Source organism: Copadichromis virginalis, linkage group LG16 (genome assembly GCF_057382275.1).
Source record: "Copadichromis virginalis isolate Kocher_CV1m ecotype Utaka linkage group LG16, C_Virginalis_male_GT1.1, whole genome shotgun sequence".
In the NCBI taxonomy this organism is placed as follows: domain Eukaryota; kingdom Metazoa; phylum Chordata; class Actinopteri; order Cichliformes; family Cichlidae; genus Copadichromis; species Copadichromis virginalis.
The window spans coordinates 6,241,813-6,262,252 of record NC_140633.1 but is presented as its reverse complement, the minus strand read 5'-3'; positions in this window follow the sequence as shown (position 1 = coordinate 6,262,252).

Genomic DNA, 20,440 nt, shown 5'->3' with positions numbered 1-20,440 from the left:
GCACAGAGGCCAACTTTGACATTAAAAGGTGTTCAAACAAGTACAAGATATTTACAATAAGCAGACCTCAGTGCAAGAAAGAGTCTTTCCAACACTGAAAAGCACAGAGGCCAACTTTGACATGAAAAGGTGTAAAAATCAAGTACAAGATATTTACAATAAGCAGACCTCAGTGCAAGAAAGAGTCTTTCCAACACTGACAAGCACAGAGGCCAACTTTGACATGAAAAGGTGTTCAAACAAGTACAAGATATTTACAATAAGCAGACCTCAGTGCAAGAAAGAGTCTTTCCAACACTGAAAAGCACAGAGGCCAACTTTGACATTAAAAGGTGTTCAAACAAGTACAAGATATTTACAATAAGCAGACCTCATTGCAAGAAAGAGTCTTTCCAACACTGAAAAAGCACAGAGGCCAACTTTGACATGAAAAGGTGTAAAAACAAGTACAAGTTATTCACAATAAGCAGACCTCAGTGCAAGAAAGAGTCTTTCCAACACTGATAAGCACAGAGGCCAACTTTGACATTAAAAGGTGTAAAATCAAGTACAAGATATTTACAATAAGCAGACCTCAGTGCAAGAAAGAGTCTTTCTAACACTGCAGAAGCACAGAGGCCAACTTTGACATGAAAAGGTGTTCAATCAAGTACAAGATATTTACAATAAGCAGACCTCAGTGCAAGAAAGAGTCTTTCCAACACTGAAAAAGCACAGAGGCCAACTTTGACATTAAAAGGTGTTCAAACAAGTACAAGATATTCACAATAAGCAGACCTCAGTGCAAGAAAGAGTCTTTCTAACACTGATAAGCACAGAGGCCAACTTTGACATTAAAAGGTGTTCAAACAAGTACAAGATATTCACAATAAGCAGACCTCAGTGCAAGAAAGAGTCTTTCTAACACTGATAAGCACAGAGGCCAACTTTGACATTAAAAGGTGTTCAAACAAGTACAAGATATTTACAATAAGCAGCCCTCAGTGCAAGAAAGAGTCTTTCCAACACTGAAAAAGCACAGAGGCCAACTTTGACATTAAAAGGTGTAAAATCAAGTACAAGATATTTACAATAAGCAGCCCTCAGTGCAAGAAAGAGTCTTTCCAACACTGAAAAAGCACAGAGGCCAACTTTGACATTAAAAGGTGTAAAATCAAGTACAAGATATTTACAATAAGCAGCCCTCAGTGCAAGAAAGAGTCTTTCCAACACTGAAAAAGCACAGAGGCCAACTTTGACATGAAAAGGTGTTCAAACAAGTACAAGATATTTACAATAAGCAGACCTCAGTGCAAGAAAGAGTCTTTCCAACACTGATAAGCACAGAGGCCAACTTTGACATTAAAAGGTCTTCAAACAAGTACAAGATATTTACAATAAGCAGCCCCCAGTGCAAGAAAGAGTCTTTTCAACACTGAAAAAGCACAGAGGCCAACTTTGACATGAAAAGGTGTAAAAATCAAGTACAAGATATTTACAATAAGCAGACCTCAGTGCAAGAAAGATTCTTTCCAACACGGAAAAAGCACAGAGGCCAACTTTGACATTAAAAGGTGTTCAAACAAGTACAAGATATTTACAATAAGCAGACCTCAGTGCAAGAAAGAGTCTTTCCAACACTGATAAGCACAGAGGCCAACTTTGACATGAAAAGGTGTAAAAACAAGTACAAGATATTTACAATAAGCAGACCTCAGTGCAAGAAAGAGTCTTTCCAACACTGAAAAAGCACAGAGGCCAACTTTGACATGAAAAGGTGTAAAAATCAAGTACAAGATATTTACAATAAGCAGACCTCAGTGCAAGAAAGAGTCTTTCCAACACGGAAAAAGCACAGAGGCCAACTTTGACATGAAAAGGTGTTCAAACAAGTACAAGATATTTACAATAAGCAGACCTCAGTGCAAGAAAGAGTCTTTCCAGCACTGATAAGCACAGAGGCCAACTTTGACATTAAAAGGTGTCCAAACAAGTACAAGATATTTACAATAAGCAGACCTCAGTGCAAAAACGTGTCTTTCCAACACTGACAAGAACAGAGGCCAACTTTGACATGAAAAGGTGTAAAAACAAGTACAAGATATTTACAATAAGCAGACCTCAGTGCAAGAAAGAGTCTTTCCAACACTGATAAGCACAGAGGCCAACTTTGACATTAAAAGGTGGTCAAACAAGTACAAGATATTTACAATAAGCAGACCTCAGTGCAAGAAAGAGTCTTTCCAACACTGATAAGCACAGAGGCCAACTTTGACATTAAAAGTTGTTCAAATAAGTACAAGATATTTACAATAAGCAGACCTCAGTGCAAGAAAGAGTCTTTCCAACACTGATAAGCACAGAGGCCAACTTTGACATGAAAAGGTGTAAAAACAAGTACAAGATATTTACAATAAGCAGACTTCGGTGCAAGAAAGAGTCTTTCCAACACTGACAAGCACAGAGGCCAACTTTGACATGAAAAGGTGTTCAAACAAGTACAAGATATTTACAATAAGCAGACCTCAGTGCAAGAAAGAGTCTTTCCAACACTGACAAGCACAGAGGCCAACTTTGACATGAAAAGGTGTTCAAACAAGTACAAGATATTTACAATAAGCAGACCTCAGTGCAAGAAAGAGTCTTTCTAAAACTGCAGAAGCACAGAGGCCAACTTTGACATTAAAAGGTGTAAAATCAAGTACAAGATATTTACAATAAGCAGACCTCAGTGCAAGAAAGAGTCTTTCCAACACTGAAAAAGCACAGAGGCCAACTTTGACATTAAAAGGTGTAAAAACAAGTACAAGATATTCACAATAAGCAGACCTCAGTGCAAGAAAGAGTCTTTCCAACACGGAAAAAGCACAGAGGCCAACTTTGACATTAAAAGGTGTTCAAACAAGTACAAGATATTTACAATAAGCAGACCTCAGTGCAAGAAAGAGTCTTTCCAACACTGACAAGCACAGAGGCCAACTTTGACATGAAAAGGTGTTCAAACAAGTACAAGATATTTACAATAAGCAGACCTCAGTGCAAGAAAGAGTCTTTCTAAAACTGCAGAAGCACAGAGGCCAACTTTGACATTAAAAGGTGTAAAATCAAGTACAAGATATTTACAATAAGCAGACCTCAGTGCAAGAAAGAGTCTTTCCAACACTGAAAAAGCACAGAGGCCAACTTTGACATTAAAAGGTGTAAAAACAAGTACAAGATATTCACAATAAGCAGACCTCAGTGCAAGAAAGAGTCTTTCCAACAATGAAAAAGCACAGAGGCCAACTTTGACATTAAAAGGTGTTCAAACAAGTACAAGATATTTACAATAAGCAGACCTCAGTGCAAAAACGTGTCTTTCCAACACTGACAAGCACAGAGGCCAACTTTGACATGAAAAGGTGTTCAAACAAGTACAAGATATTTACAATAAGCAGACCTCAGTGCAAGAAAGAGTCTTTCCAACAATGAAAAAGCACAGAGGCCAACTTTGACATTAAAAGGTGTTCAAACAAGTACAAGATATTTACAATAAGCAGACCTCAGTGCAAGAAAGAGTCTTTCCAACACTGATAAGCACAGAGGCCAACTTTGACATTAAAAGGTGTAAAAACAAGTACAAGATATTTACAATAAGCAGACCTCAGTGCAAGAAAGAGTCTTTCTAACACTGATAAGCACAGAGGCCAACTTTAACATTAAAAGGTGTTCAAACAAGTACAAGATATTTACAATAAGCAGCCCCCAGTGCAAGAAAGAGTCTTTTCAACACTGAAAAAGCACAGAGGCCAACTTTGACATGAAAAGGTCTTCAAACAAGTACAAGATATTTACAATAAGCAGCCCCCAGTGCAAGAAAGAGTCTTTCCAACACTGATAAGCACAGAGGCCAACTTTGACATGAAAAGGTGTAAAAATCAAGTACAAGATATTTACAATAAGCAGACCTCAGTGCAAGAAAGAGTCTTTCCAACACGGAAAAAGCACAGAGGCCAACTTTGACATTAAAAGGTATAAAAACAAGTACAAGATATTTACAATAAGCAGACCTCAGTGCAAGAAAGAGTCTTTCCAACACTGATAAGCACAGAGGCCAACTTTGACATGAAAAGGTGTAAAAACAAGTACAAGATATTTACAAAAAGCAGACCTCAGTGCAAGAAAGAGTCTTTCCAACACTGAAAAAGCACAGAGGCCAACTTTGACATTAAAAGGTGTAAAATCAAGTACAAGATATTCACAATAAGCAGACCTCAGTGCAAGAAAGAGTCTTTCCAACACTGAAAAAGCACAGAGGCCAACTTTGACATTAAAAGGTGTAAAATCAAGTACAAGATATTCACAATAAGCAGACCTCAGTGCAAGAAAGAGTCTTTCCAACACTGAAAAAGCACAGAGGCCAACTTTGACATGAAAAGGTGTAAAAACAAGTACAAGATATTTACAATAAGCAGACCTCAGTGCAAGAAAGAGTCTTTCCAACACTGAAAAATCACAGAGGCCAACTTTGACATTAAAAGGTGTAAAAACAAGTACAAGATATTTACAATAAGCAGACCTCAGTGCAAGAAAGAGTCTTTCCAACACTGAAAAAGCACAGAGGCCAACTTTGACATTAAAAGGTGTAAAAACAAGTACAAGATATTTACAATAAGCAGACCTCAGTGCAAGAAAGAGTCTTTCCAACACTGAAAAAGCACAGAGGCCAACTTTGACATTAAAAGGTGTAAAAACAAGTACAAGATATTTACAATAAGATGACCTAAGTGCAAGAAAGAGTCTTTCCAACACTGATAAGGTCAGAGGCCAACTTTGACATAAAAGGTGTAAAAACAAGTACAAGATATTTACAATAAGATGACCTAAGTGCAAGAAAGAGTCTTTCCAACACTGAAAAAGCACAGAGGCCAACTTTGACATGAAAAGGTGTAAAAACAAGTACAAGATATTTACAATAAGCAGACCTCAGTGCAAGAAAGAGTCTTTCCAACACTGAAAAAGCACAGAGGCCAACTTTGACATGAAAAGGTGTAAAAACAAGTACAAGATATTTACAATAAGCAGACCTCAGTGCAAGAAAGAGTCTTTCCAACACTGAAAAAGCACAGAGGCCAACTTTGACATTAAAAGGTGTAAAAACAAGTACAAGATATTTACAATAAGATGACCTAAGTGCAAGAAAGAGTCTTTCCAACACTGACAAGCACAGAGGCCAACTTTGACATTAAAAGGTGTAAAATCAAGTACAAGATATTTACAATAAGCAGACCTCAGTGCAAGAAAGAGTCTTTCCAACACTGACAAGCACAGAGGCCAACTTTGACATTAAAAGGTGTAAAATCAAGTACAAGATATTCACAATAAGCAGACCTCAGTGCAAGAAAGAGTCTTTCCAACACTGATAAGCACAGAGGCCAACTTTGACATGAAAAGGTGTAAAAACAAGTACAAGATATTTACAAAAAGCAGACCTCAGTGCAAGAAAGAGTCTTTCCAACACTGAAAAAGCACAGAGGCCAACTTTGACATTAAAAGGTGTAAAATCAAGTACAAGATATTTACAATAAGCAGACCTCAGTGCAAGAAAGAGTCTTTCCAACACTGATAAGCACAGAGGCCAAATTTGACATGAAAAGGTGTTCAAACAAGTACAAGATATTTACAATAAGCAGACCTCAGTGCAAGAAAGAGTCTTTCCAACACTGATAAGCACAGAGGCCAACTTTAACATGAAAAGGTGTAAAATCAAGTACAAGATATTCACAATAAGCAGACCTCAGTGCAAGAAAGAGTCTTTCCAACACTGATAAGCACAGAGGCCAACTTTAACATGAAAAGGTGTAAAATCAAGTACAAGATATTTACAATAAGCAGACCTCAGTGCAAGAAAGAGTCTTTCCAACACTGAAAAAGCACAGAGGCCAACTTTGACATGAAAAGGTGTTCAAACAAGTACAAGATATTTACAATAAGCAGACCTCAGTGCAAGAAAGAGTCTTTCTAACACTGATAAGCACTGAGGCCAACTTTGACATTAAAAGGTGTTCAAACAAGTACAAGATATTTACAATAAGCAGACCTCAGTGCAAGAAAGAGTCTTTCCAACACTGATAAGCACAGAGGCCAACTTTGACATTAAAAGGTGTAAAAAAAAGTACAAGATATTTACAATAAGCAGACCTCAGTGCAAGAAAGAGTCTTTCCAACACTGAAAAAGCACAGAGGCCAACTTTGACATTAAAAGGTGTTCAAACAAGTATAAGATATTTACAATAAGCAGACCTCAGTGCAAGAAAGAGTCTTTCTAACACTGAGGAAGCACAGAGGCCAACTTTGACATTAAAAGGTGTAAAAAAAAGTACAAGATATTCACAATAAGCAGACCTCAGTGCAAGAAAGAGTCTTTCTAAAACTGCAGAAGCACAGAGGCCAACTTTGACATTAAAAGGTGTAAAATCAAGTACAAGATATTCACAATAAGCAGACCTCAGTGCAAGAAAGAGTCTTTCTAACACTGCAGAAGCACAGAGGCCAACTTTGACATGAAAAGGTGTAAAAACAAGTACAAGATATTTACAAAAAGCAGACCTCAGTGCAAGAAAGAGTCTTTCCAACACTGAAAAAGCACAGAGGCCAACTTTGACATTAAAAGGTGTAAAAACAAGTACAAGATATTTACAATAAGCAGACCTCAGTGCAAGAAAGAGTCTTTCCAACACTGATAAGCACAGAGGCCAACTTTGACATTAAAAGGTGTAAAATCAAGTACAAGATATTAACAATAAGCAGACCTCAGTGCAAGAAAGAGTCTTTCTAACACTGCAGAAGCACAGAGGCCAACTTTGACATTAAAAGGTGTTCAAACAAGTACAAACAAGTACAATAAGCAGACCTCAGTGCAAGAAAGAGTCTTTCCAACACGGAAAAAGCAAAGAGGCCAACTTTAACATTAAAAGGTGTTCAAACAAGTACAAGATATTTACAATAAGCAGCCCTGAGTGCAAGAAAGAGTCTTTCCAACACTGATAAGCACAGAGGCCAACTTTGACATGAAAAGGTGTTCAAACAAGTACAAGATATTTACAATAAGCAGCCCTGAGTGCAAGAAAGAGTCTTTCTAACACTGCAGAAGCACAGAGGCCAACTTTGACATGAAAAGGTGTTCAAACAAGTACAAGATATTTACAATAAGCAGACCTCAGTGCAAGAAAGAGTCTTTCCAACACTGATAAGCACAGAGGCCAACTTTGACATGAAAAGGTGTAAAAATCAAGTACAAGATATTTACAATAAGCAGACCTCAGTGCAAGAAAGAGTCTTTCCAACACTGATAAGCACAGAGGCCAACTTTGACATTAAAAGGTGTTCAAACAAGTACAAGATATTTACAATAAGCAGACCTCAGTGCAAGAAAGAGTCTTTCCAACACTGATAAGCACAGAGGCCAACTTTGACATTAAAAGGTGTTCAAAAAGTACAAGATATTTACAATAAGCAGACCTCAGTGCAAGAAAGAGTCTTTCCAACACTGATAAGCACAGAGGCCAACTTTGACATTAAAAGGTGTTCAAACAAGTACAAGATATTTACAATAAGCAGCCCTCAGTGCAAGAAAGAGTCTTTCCAACACTGATAAGCACAGAGGCCAACTTTGACATTAAAAGGTGTTCAAACAAGTACAAGATATTTACAATAAGCAGACCTCAGTGCAAGAAAGAGTCTTTCCAACACTGAAAAAGCACAGAGGCCAACTTTGACATGAAAAGGTGTTTAAACAAGTACAAGATATTTACAATAAGCAGCCCTCAGTGCAAGAAAGAGTCTTTCTAACACTGCAGAAGCACAGAGGCCAACTTTGACATGAAAAGGTGTTCAAACAAGTACAAGATATTTACAATAAGCAGACCTCAGTGCAAGAAAGAGTCTTTCCAACACTGATAAGCACAGAGGCCAACTTTGACATGAAAAGGTGTAAAAATCAAGTACAAGATATTTACAATAAGCAGACCTCAGTGCAAGAAAGAGTCTTTCCAACACTGATAAGCACAGAGGCCAACTTTGACATTAAAAGGTGTTCAAACAAGTACAAGATATTTACAATAAGCAGACCTCAGTGCAAGAAAGAGTCTTTCCAACACTGATAAGCACAGAGGCCAACTTTGACATTAAAAGGTGTTCAAACAAGTACAAGATATTTACAATAAGCAGACCTCAGTGCAAGAAAGAGTCTTTCCAACACTGATAAGCACAGAGGCCAACTTTGACATTAAAAGGTGTTCAAACAAGTACAAGATATTTACAATAAGCAGCCATCAGTGCAAGAAAGAGTCTTTCCAACACTGATAAGCACAGAGGCCAACTTTGACATTAAAAGGTGTTCAAACAAGTACAAGATATTTACAATAAGCAGACCTCAGTGCAAGAAAGAGTCTTTCCAACACTGAAAAAGCACAGAGGCCAACTTTGACATTAAAAGGTGTAAAAACAAGTACAAGATATTAACAATAAGCAGACCTCAGTGCAAGAAAGAGTCTTTCCAACACTGACAAGCGCAGAGGCCAACTTTGACATGAAAAGGTGTTCAAACAAGTACAAGATATTTACAATAAGCAGACCTCAGTGCAAGAAAGAGTCTTTCCAACACTGATAAGCACAGAGGCCAACTTTGACATTAAAAGGTGTTCAAACAAGTACAAGATATTTACAATAAGCAGACCTCAGTGCAAGAAAGAGTCTTTCCAACACTGATAAGCACAGAGGCCAACTTTGACATTAAAAGGTGTTCAAACAAGTACAAGATATTTACAATAAGCAGACCTCAGTGCAAGAAAGAGTCTTTCCAACACTGAAAAAGCACAGAGGCCAACTTTGACATGAAAAGGTGTTTAAACAAGTACAAGATATTTACAATAAGCAGACCTCAGTGCAAGAAAGAGTCTTTCCAACACTGAAAAATCACAGAGACCAACTTTGACATTAAAAGGTGTAAAAACAAGTACAAGTGTTAACTCAAAATACACGACGTCGTACTCTCAGTCACAGCGCTTTATTTGTTCCGCCATTTTTCATACGGACAACAACAACAACCCTTCGCGGGCTACAGTACTCTCGCGATAAAATAGAAAATAACAAGTTAACAATCTCCCTCTTTCTTAAAATAAAATAAAATAAAAGTATAAACACACCCCTGTAAACATTTGTATACATATATGTATATATTTATATAAACAAAAAAAAATTTTTCAAAAGTGCTTTGCTTTACTTAAAGCATACTATCATTGCACACAATAAACAATGGTACATTTGAATGCAAAGACAACTTTGTAAACAAAGGATTACAGTATCCAGAGTCCTTCATCTAGCGCCTTTAGAAGGGTTAAAGGTGAAACTCCCTTTTTTGTCAGACAATCAGCAAGTTGAGATTTTGAATCTGACCAACAAACCTGTCTGATTTTCTTGCCTTGTATGAGCTCTTTAATGCTGCTCATTTCTAGCCCCAGTCTCTTCTCTGTAACCTGCTTAGTAGACTTGAGTGCATCAAACAAGGAATGATTATCAGTCACACAGATCAAAGGAAGAGCGTTTAGACCAGTGTTACCAGTTGTAAGCTCAGAAAAAAGTGTTGCCAGGAAGACTGCACTGTCTATTCCATCTGACATGGCAAGAGTTTCTCCTGCCAGTGTACTTCTGACCACGCGCCTGATTTTTTTAGACTGCCAGAAGAGAGGACAAAACTTTCCTCCTTTACCCATAAGGACGATTAATGCCCCTCCTTGAGTACCGCCATCAGGAAGGTTGCCAAATGAAGCATCACTGATATGCCAGATCCTCACTGTTACCCAAGTGCTGAAACTTAAGAGTCACTTTCTCTGCCTTAAGTTTACGGATTACTTTGTTCACTTCATGAATAGACTGTACAGTTGCATCTTTGATATTAGATCCAAGGCTACATGTGTCAAACATAACATCAGGCCTTGTTTGTTTGGCAACCCACAAAATCTGTCCTATTTTTGACCTGAGTTGCTCACGTTCTGTTTCACTTAAGGAAGCCTCCCTCTGTACAGCCCGTGCTGCTTGTAACTGAACCGGTTGTAGGTTGTCAATGTAAAGTTGTTGATGCACCTCTATTACATCATTAACTGTACAAATGTCCATACCAACATAAGAAAAGCTGTCATGTTCTTCACGGCCCACAAGGAAGGTAGATTTCAGTACAGGAATGATATGAGTTGCAAAGTGACTTGAACCAGCCCAAAGGAAATCATCAACGTGACATGCAAGCACTCCTGTAACCTCAGATTGTTCATTCTGCCAATAGAACACTGCAGGATCAACCTGTGATATTTTACCACCAGTTTTGAGCATAATGTCTTTGACCTTATTGTACCAATAAAGTGAAGCATCTGCAAGTCCATAAACACACTTTTTCAGTTTCCATTGAACATTGTCCTTGCCAGCTTCAGGTGGGGGACGAAGATAGATGCCTCTTGACAGTTCCATTCCCTGCAAGAAGGCAGATTTAATGTCCATTGAATTTACTCTCCACTTGTTTTGACATATCACAGCTAGCACCAGTCTGAGGGACTCAGACGCACATGTTGGAGAGTCTTTCTGTAGTTCTTTAGTATTTACCTCTTCAAACCCCCGTGCCACAAGTCGAGCCTTTGGGACAACACCATTAGTAGTTTCTTTGAGTGTACAGACCCATCTAGTAGACAGACATTTTTGACCCAGGTCTTTCACTTCATCAAACACACCATTACTTTGCCAGCTCTCAATCTCCTGCTGCTTAGCAGAATCAAAGGAAATATCTTTTGTTATGAGTACATCTGCATCTCTGTTTTCACCTTCACTACCATCATGCTCAAGATATTGCACATTGTACCAGTTTTTGTATTGCCCTTTTGCTTTTCCCGCTCTGCCTAGCACTCTGGCTGTGTGTTGAACACCGTTGTCTCTGTTGGTAAAAGCAATCAGCTGTCCTGATCTTAATTTTACATTTGCAGAGACGTGATCAGTGGGTGTAGAGGGCTCATTTGCAGTTTGTGTGACAGACATGTTTTCTGTAGTGTTGGTTTCTCTGTCAATAGTGATGTCTTCTTCCTCACTAATACTCTGTTCACCATCGGGTGTGTCAGTGTCATCATTTTCAACTGCGTCTTTGTTGTCATCATCAGTAGTACTGTGTGGTATTTGTTTATCTCCAGTCTGTGAATCCACTTTAGTCAATCTTGACTGGTGTACTCTTACAAGAGTCCCCCCATGTCTTACAAATACAACAGTTCCATCCTGCCCAATAACTACACCTGGACCCTTCCACTCTGTACAGTCGACTCGTTTGTAGTATACTTTATCTCCTGCCTCATATTTGTCATCTGTAGGCCTAAGTTGTTTGCGTAGTGCTCTCCTGATCCTTTCTGAACACTCTGCCTCAGTAAATGCTTTCCTGGAAGCTACTCTTGCACTTACAGTTGTGCCCTCTAAGGCAGGTGGCTTATCCATCAACACAGAAGGAAGGTTGGGGTTTTGGCCAAACACAAGTTGATGTGGACTATAACCATGTACATTAAGCATACTGTTTTTGGCCATAAGGGCCCAGTCTAGCGCAGTGTGCCAGTCACATCCATGTTCCTTTTTTACCTTCAGGAGGATTTCTGTAAGTGTCATGTTATGTCTCTCCAGTAGTCCGTTGCTCCAGGGACTATACCCCGCCGTTGTTTTTACCTCAATGTTGAAGTTTTCAGCCATGTCCCGAATGTCTGTGTTGTTGAACTCTCCGCCGTTGTCTGTGTAGAGCCGTCTGGGGGCACCGTGAATGCTTATCCAGGTGTGAATGAAGGAGTTGATGATCTCTGCAGCTTTCTTTGTCTTTACGATGCTGCCGGCACTGAAGCATGTGAAGTGGTCGATGATGTGAAGGTACCACACATTGGGCTCCAGCTCATGTAGATCCATCGCTACTGTCTCATTATACTCAGAAGCCAGGGGTAGACCAACAGCAGGTCTCGGCTTGGTTTTGCAATATTTCTGACAAATGTCACAGTCATGAACTATCTCTTGTAGAATAACTGCACATTGTTTATCTGTATTGCCAGAGCTTTGGATGAGCCTCAATAACCTCTCTGCAGATGCATGACCAAACTGCTTATGAAGTTTCACAAGGACTTTCTGTTTCTCTTTTGTAGACATTTCAGCAGTTACCATGAGAACTTCATTTTCATTGCAACTTTCTGTAGTATTTTCATCTCTAATGTCCACGCAATAGTGTCCCGAACTAGTGAGCTCTAGAGGAACAGGCTGCTTGAACATGACAACACTGTCATTCTCCATGTCTAGAACAGTCCCTGCTTTCTTGAGAGACGTTTTGCTCAGTAGTAGTGGAATGTCAACAGGAACTACTTCACTTTCAATGTCACATTTTGTTTGTCCAATTTTGGCTGGAAGTTTCACTTTTCTGCTGGAATACACTACAATACCATCCCCAAAGCGAAATGGTCTGGAGCTGGGGGTTTCTGATTGCAACAGCTTGTTTACTTGGCCTTGGCTGAGGTCACGCATGTAACTATCTAGCCACTTCTGACCACAAACTGTACGTGTACATGCAGTATCAATAATGGTTGACCCCAGTGCCTCAGTCAGGAAAATTTCAGCGTCTGTCATTGAGGCTTTAGTGTACAAAGTAATGTTACACTCCTCCACTTTTTCATCCGGTTATAACGCTGTTCAAAGTCTATAATGTAGTCTGCCATGGACACGCTGTGGTTCTTTGCAATGGAGTCAAAACACGAGTAGGCTTCATAAGCGCGGTCTTTCTCTTCTCTCTGAAACACCGCGTCAAGTTTTGCAAGCAGTATTTCCATACCGTAATCTTTGTCCAAATCTTCTGCGGGTATCTCCATGGCCGTTTCTCTGGCTCTTCCCTCAAGGCCCAGCACCACCGCGAGTGCCTGTTTCTTTTTATCCAGCTCCGTAACTCGTCTCCAGATGTTGACTTCATTCTTCCAGCATTCGTATGGCCTGGCTTCATCAAGCTTTGGTGGTACTTTGTAATTGGAAACCATCCTCTGCTACCAATGTTAACTCAAAAGACACGACGTCGTACTCTCATTCACAGCGCTTTATTCATTCCGCCATTTTTCATACGGACAACAACAACAACCCTTCGCGGGCAACAGTACTCTCGCGATAAAACAGAAAATAACAAGTTAACACAATATATTTACAATAAGCAGACCTCGGTTCAAGAAAGAGTCTTTCTAACACTGATAAGCACAGAGGCCAACTTTGACATGAAAAGGTGTAAAAATAAGTACAAGATATTTACAATAAGCAGACCTCAGTGCAAGAAAGAGTCTTTCCAACACTGAAAAAGCACAGAGGCCAACTTTGACATTAAAAGGTCTTCAAACAAGTACAAGATATTTACAATAAGCAGACCTCAGTGCAAGAAAGAGTCTTTCCAACACTGAAAAAGCACAAAGGCCAACTTTGACATGAAAAGGTGTTCAAACAAGTACAAGATATTTACAATAAGCAGACCTCAGTGCAAGAAAGAGTCTTTCCAACACTGAAAAAGCACAAAGGCCAACTTTGACATGAAAAGGTGTTCAAACAAGTACAAGATATTTACAATAAGCAGACCTCAGTGCAAGAAAGTGTCTTTCCAACACTGATAAGCACAGAGGCCAACTTTGACATTAAAAGGTGTAAATACAAGTACAAGATATTTACAATAAGCAGACCTCAGTGCAAGAAAGCAAGGTGGGGAGGGGGTACTCACCTTCCACTTCACTGACACGCATCAGCATTCAGTTCTTCATGAGAAGAGGGGGAGGATGAGAGGGCGATGTACTCACCTTTACTGACACGCACGGTATCAGTGTCCCACGCTTCATCAGAAGAGATGGCGCTCAGGAGACTGTCATCAAGGATCCTGATGACTTCAGAAAGGTCTCGTTCTTGGGACGTTCAACAATGTAGTCAAGACAGCCTGTAAGGAAACAAAGTTTAAAATAACAGTAGGAATGTAGTAAGCACCCAGTGCTAAAGCTACAGGCTACATTCATATCAGACTGAATGACACTTTACTTGTTCATGTGAGAAGAAAACAAGATTTCAACTATGTCCACAATCATTAAGTGAAGCATCCAAATCTCTGCCAAGGCAGCTCACTCTGTGCACACTACACTTTTAAGGTAACAGTATTGTATTTTGTATACATTCATTTTGTTTATTTGTTCTTTTTAAACCTTTATGCAAACACTACGTTGGACTAGGTCATGGATAATAGGTACTGATTTGTAAAGAACTGGACATGAATAGCATACTGCAGAAAATCCATAAATAATTTAGCAGCTCATTCTCATATTTTTTTTAATTCTTTCATTAACGATGTAAAATATAACGAAACATTTAATCTCCCCATGTACCAATTCCATGTCCTAAATATTGCTAATGCAAAAAAGGCAGTAGAACTCCACACACAATTTTAAAAATAAAACACATTTTTGTAACAGTTTGACTTTATGATTATTTTTGACTATGATTGATGTTTTAATATTCTTTTTTATATTATTTCATTTTATTTTATTTATCATCGCATATGTAGCTGGGAAAAAGTTATAGTTTATTCAAATGAAGCCTTTGAGAAGAAAATGATGTCAGGACCTACAGGGGACCTGGTGTGTTTACTCCTATATGTCCTAACATTGTGAGGAGATGCTGTTACCATAGAAACCGATATACACATATACATATGTATATTTGGGGAGGGGGGCATTTTACGAATTTTAAGCTAATTTTAACCATTTCATTGGAAAAAAGTGTCAAATTTGAAGGCTTCAAATCAAAGTAAAACCTTTTTTCACATTCATACACCAGTCGGTAATAAATTCTACACCTCTCCTGGAAAATTTAAAGCATAAAAGCGATTTGCCAGGAAAAGTCTTAGAACACACTTATTTTGATCACATTAAAACGTGATATTCACACTGGAACCTGTAAAATTACTATAGTCATCTAGTGATTCTTGAAATAATTGAAGAAATTTTGAAATGTACCTGGTGGCTGTCGACGAGTCGGGGTCCACGATCTTCAAGCTTTGCTGTTATGATGAAACACAAGTACAAAAGATCCAAAGATGCAGTAGTTGTTGTCGCTTTGTAGTAAAATCCGCTTTCTGTAGAAATATTCTCCAAAAGTTATCTTTCCACAAGCTGAGCTTGGAGCAGGTCAAGACAAATCCAAGAGCAAGTGTAAAGGAACAGCTGGAACCTTGCGCAGCATTCATATACCAACAGCCTGCATGGTTACGGTTGCTAACATGCGTGTGCACGTGATATAACTATATGAACTGAGCCCATCAGTGTAATTTACAGTAAAGTTATGGTCATTTATAGTTACTGCCTTTGTCACCCTTTATGTGGGATGTCTAATAACCATGTAGGTATATCCAGAAATAAACACAGATATTAGAAAGCAGTAAGTCAGTACCTGAGATGTTTGTTTCAGTGAATAACATTAGCATAGCTCATGCTAATATTACAGCTTCACATTTTTCTTTTCAAAGGTAACAAAAACTTTGCGTTCTCGCTACTTACCATGCTGTAATACAGGTATATGCTAGCAATGACAACATTTAACAGATGTTTTTTAAATGCTAGCCGTGCTAATTAGCCTTAGGATCGCTTGAGGTCTTGTTTCCAGCTCTAGTTGTCATAAGGGAACTTAGGCCTGTGCGAGCCTTTGGCACGAAAATGAGTCTCGTAAAGCTCACTATTAAACTGACAAAAAGCCTTAGAACCTAGAAACTATTATTCTTACAACTGTGCTGTGTTTATGTTATAACATATAGCAAGAACCTATAACGATAATTGACATTTGACCTCACTGTATGATTATAGCAGCTGTGTGTTATGTCATGGCATGTTTTTAAAATGCCACCTGAAATTTAGGAGGGGGGTTCTTGAGAGTTTTGTACTTTCATCTGATAACACATACTGTTTATGTATATTTAACACAACAGGCAAGGGATTGTGGTATAATTAGAATTAACACAGATTGTGTAGTCTTTAAATAGACGAGCATTTTTAAAAGCACACATATTATTTGAACACTTCCGTAACTTATTTTTAGTTTTGCTGCACATAAGTTGAATGCAATTAAATCTCATTACCTTTTATTATCCTTGAACTTATTTCATTACACGTAATATAAACACTGCTTATTTAGAAAATAATAATTAAAACACTTCTTGTAATGCGTTAAAATCAGCCCAACTTTTATTTTCAAATTTAAAGCATTTCAGCCAACATACTGGACACTGTTCTGCTGAACAACACACATATTTCCAATATTGTAGCTGGTGTTACTTAATAATTTATTATTTTATTTGTCACACACTTTAAAACTTTAATAACTTTTCAATGAAACAAAGTCTCAGATTTAATTATTCTGAAACTAAGTTTAAGCTTCCCATAACTTTTTATTGCAAGTTACATTACTAATATAATAAATATAAAATGTTTTTATTGTTCATCCACAAGTGCAGTCTCTGGCTCAAACAACACAGAAGCTTGGTATGTTCATTTGTCAGTCGAGGCATTGCATTACTGCTTGAGTGCCTGTCATGAATTTAGCTCATCCAAATGCAATTGTCTGACGAAAGTCTTTAACATTGTCCCAACTTCCCTTAAGTACAGTGGCAGTAGATGTGGGCTGGAGATGCAATGACCTTGAACCTGCAGGTGACCACACCATCTGTGATGGAGGGCTCATCTCTCCTGGTGTCCTGCAAGGAAACAACAATATTCTTTAGAACACCAAGTTATATTTGATCTACTTATTTCACTTATCTGTGGCCGGGTTGTGGGGGCAGCAGCCTAAGCAGAGAACTCCAGACCTCCTTTTCCACACCCACCTCCTCCAGCTTATCTAGGGGAACTCCATCATGTCTTGGGTCTGATTCAGGGCCTCCTCCTGGTGGGAGCTCGTCCAGTACACCTCACCTGGGAGACGCTCAGGAGGAATCCTTGTCAGATGCCAGAACCACTTTAACCTGCTCCTTTTGATGTGGATGAGAGAAAAATACAGAAAAAACCCAATAATCATATGATTTCTGATGAGCATGCGCTTTGGCAACAGTGGGAAGGAAAAACTCCATTTTAAAAGAAAGAATCCTCCAGTAGCACCAGGCTGAGGAAGGGACAGCCATCTGCCACAACCTGTTGGGATGAGCAGAGGAAGACAGGACAAAAGATAAAACTGAAGGCTCTGCCTCCCATTCTACTTTTAAATACTCTAGGAACAACAAGTAAGCCTGCAGTGTGAGAGCGAAGTGCTCTAATAGGGTGATATGGTACTACAAGGTCATTAAGATAAGATGGGGCCTGATTATTTAAGACCTTGTATGTGAGGAGCAGGATTTTGAATTCAATTCTGGATTTAACAGGGAGCCATAGTCTATCCCCCAGTGCATGTAGCAGGCATGGAGGAGATCCAGGCCCCAGACACCCAGAGGCCCCCAGAATGTGAGAGCCCAAGGAGGACTATCGGAGTTGCAGCCATGCCACCCTCCTGGGAAGCGCTGAGGAGAGCCCCAGATTAGAGGTCACCCAGCAGCCACGGAGCAGAAGCCGCAGGGGGCCCGTGATGTGGCTGTGGGCTCTGCCGGCAGACAGCTGTGCCAGAGTGACCTGAGCCACAGGCCCAGAGGCCAGAGGACTGAGAGCCCCCCACCCCCCGGAAGTGGCCTGACGGAGCCACGGGTGCCAGACCCCGCCAAGCAGTCACTGGGAGTGAGCCGGTACATACCTGAGCGCCCAGCCCCGGACACCAGAACCACCAACACACCGACGCCTGAGGGCATCAGCTAACGGCAAGGAGTGTGGTGAATCGAGATAGGCCTCCATACCTTGGAGGGCCTGAGATGTTCCCAGAGACATGGAGTGTAACCGACCTGACATACAGACACAGTCGAACAGGCGCACGCAGCCACCAACGGGCATTCCCACCCTCATGCACACATATTCAAATACTCCACAATCACCCAACGTGGAGACAGACACAAATGGACACTGTACACAGTCCTCTTTTAAGGAAGAAAAATCATTGCAGATTCATGCATTACTCACTTTGAAACAGTTACAACAACATATCTAATAAAATGGACATTCTCAGTCACCCACACATGAAGTCCTACCCCACCACCCTCGGGAAAAAACATACGTTACTTATGTTGTTTCTTTTTATGTGTTTTACAACTGTGAAAGATTCACTGACTCTTACTAAATGACCTCACACAGTGCCTAATTTCTAAAAAGGATTTCACACTAATAGAAACACATCGACGTCTCTTTTTCTCAGAGAGAAACATGTAAACCTGCACTCACACTGTATTCTTTTTGTTAAACCGTCACTGGCTCCTTCACTGGCCTCCTCATGTTTGGGTGACACTTAACAGCTAATTACTGAAATGTTCTCATTGCATGTTTGTATATCAACTAACGCACGGTTGGATCACCCAGAGAACTTTCTACTCACACGAAACATTTTTGCAAATGCATCCTGACGCTAATTTGACCTGCAGGCTTTCAATTGCTCCTCTGTTGTAAACCCCACAGCAGCTTTTTCAGGCCAAAAGAAGGTTTTGCACTAGCACAGAATCTGACCCTGAATATCACCATGATAGCTCTGACCACTTGATTTCTCGTTCTTAACTTTATCAAATGAAACACTCTGAAGATGACAGCTGAATTCCAATCAATTAAACTAACTCTGCATATTGTATTCCTGTCTTGGGATCAAAGTGCTGGAGAGGTGATCCGGTGAGTTCCTGCAGGACAACATGATGTGAAAAATTCTTGTTTGGTTTGAACAACAAAACTGATGAGTTGCTGACTGTGAGCTGCAGCTAGTGTAAATCATGCTTTTGATGGATATTTCTCACTGACACACTTTTTGACCTCCTCTAATAACAAATGTTACCTGAGTTCAGTGTGCACTGCTTTCGTGTCAAGCAGATATGTGTCATATGTCATATGTGTTCTTGATTGAACCTCCTGCTCTGGTTGTTTCATGCAGGCTATACTTATGTTCTTGATCAAAACCGACCTCAAAAATAAATGATGTTTATCTTAAGATAGACACTCAGTGATGCTGCAATAGCAGGAACTGACCTTCAAACCCTCATCCTGCCCTGCACCAGTGGTCACAGTGGGAGATTGAAGTAGTTTAAGCAGTTTTGTCCTGTTGAAATCATCTTTAGTGAGCCCCTCTGATAAATATTTAGACTTTCACACATTTCAGGTTGTAGGAGTGGGCTGATTAAAGTGTCTACTTTCTTCACTTTACAAGCAGCTTAATATTGTACAAGGACATTGCTCAAAATTTTATAACACATCTGTTCTGCTATCCCTCCTGTCAGCTAAGCACAGAAAGCTGAGGCTACAGTTCATATGGGTTTGGAAAATTGGGAAACAATGCTGAGTTTCAATTTCAATCTTGTTGTAACACAGATTATATTTTTCATGAATAGAGTCAGCCAGGACACAGCCTTCCCCTGCACCCGTACCTACTCCTAATACCTAATACACAGAAGAGTAAACACAGTCAGTAAGCTTGTCACTTACGGAACTCATCAGGAATCAGAAGACTGCAAATCCTGTAAAAGAGTTAAAGATGCAGCGTTAAGAGCATATGAGCTGGCATTATGGTTAGTTTATTGAAATTTAATTTTACACTTTTTTATTTAACAAGCAGACCTCAGTGCAAGAAAGAGTCTTTCCAACACTGAAAAATCACAGAGACCAACTTTGACATTAAAAGGTGTAAAAACAAGTACAAGATAAAAATGTAGGAGACTCTCACCCACGCTTGACTGCAAAAGGTGGCTTGTGTAAAATCCTGTCCCTGCTGAGATTTCTTCTGCTATGATGGGTCATTGAAGTCTAACTGCCTAACAGTTACATTTATTTCTGTATCTCAATAAATCATGTTCGGTTTTACCACATGATCTCTCCTTATTGAACTGCTTTTGTAGATAAGCTTCAAGCCAGAAATGAACTATACCTAAACCAAAAATATTAGTGAGAAAGTGTCTGGACAATCTCCAGCTGTGCTGCGTGTATTAAAGATAACTTCATACACTGTCTGGTTGTCATGTCTGAAACAGGCTGTACAGTCACACAGATAAAAGACAGCAGTCATGTTTCTAATGATATAAATCAACCAGAAAGATTTTAAAGATAAAAGCTGTGAGGCCTCACTAGAGAAAGGATGGCTTGTTATCATTACATGAAGTGATTTAGAAATATTATGTAAGCTTTCAGGGCAGCACTCACAGCTTCTTAAAACTGATTACCTGATGGTAAGCTTACACAGATATGTAAACATACAGGTGAACTCTAAGAGGTTATAAAGAAGAGAGCTGTGCTGCTATTTTTACAGAACACAATTTATTTAC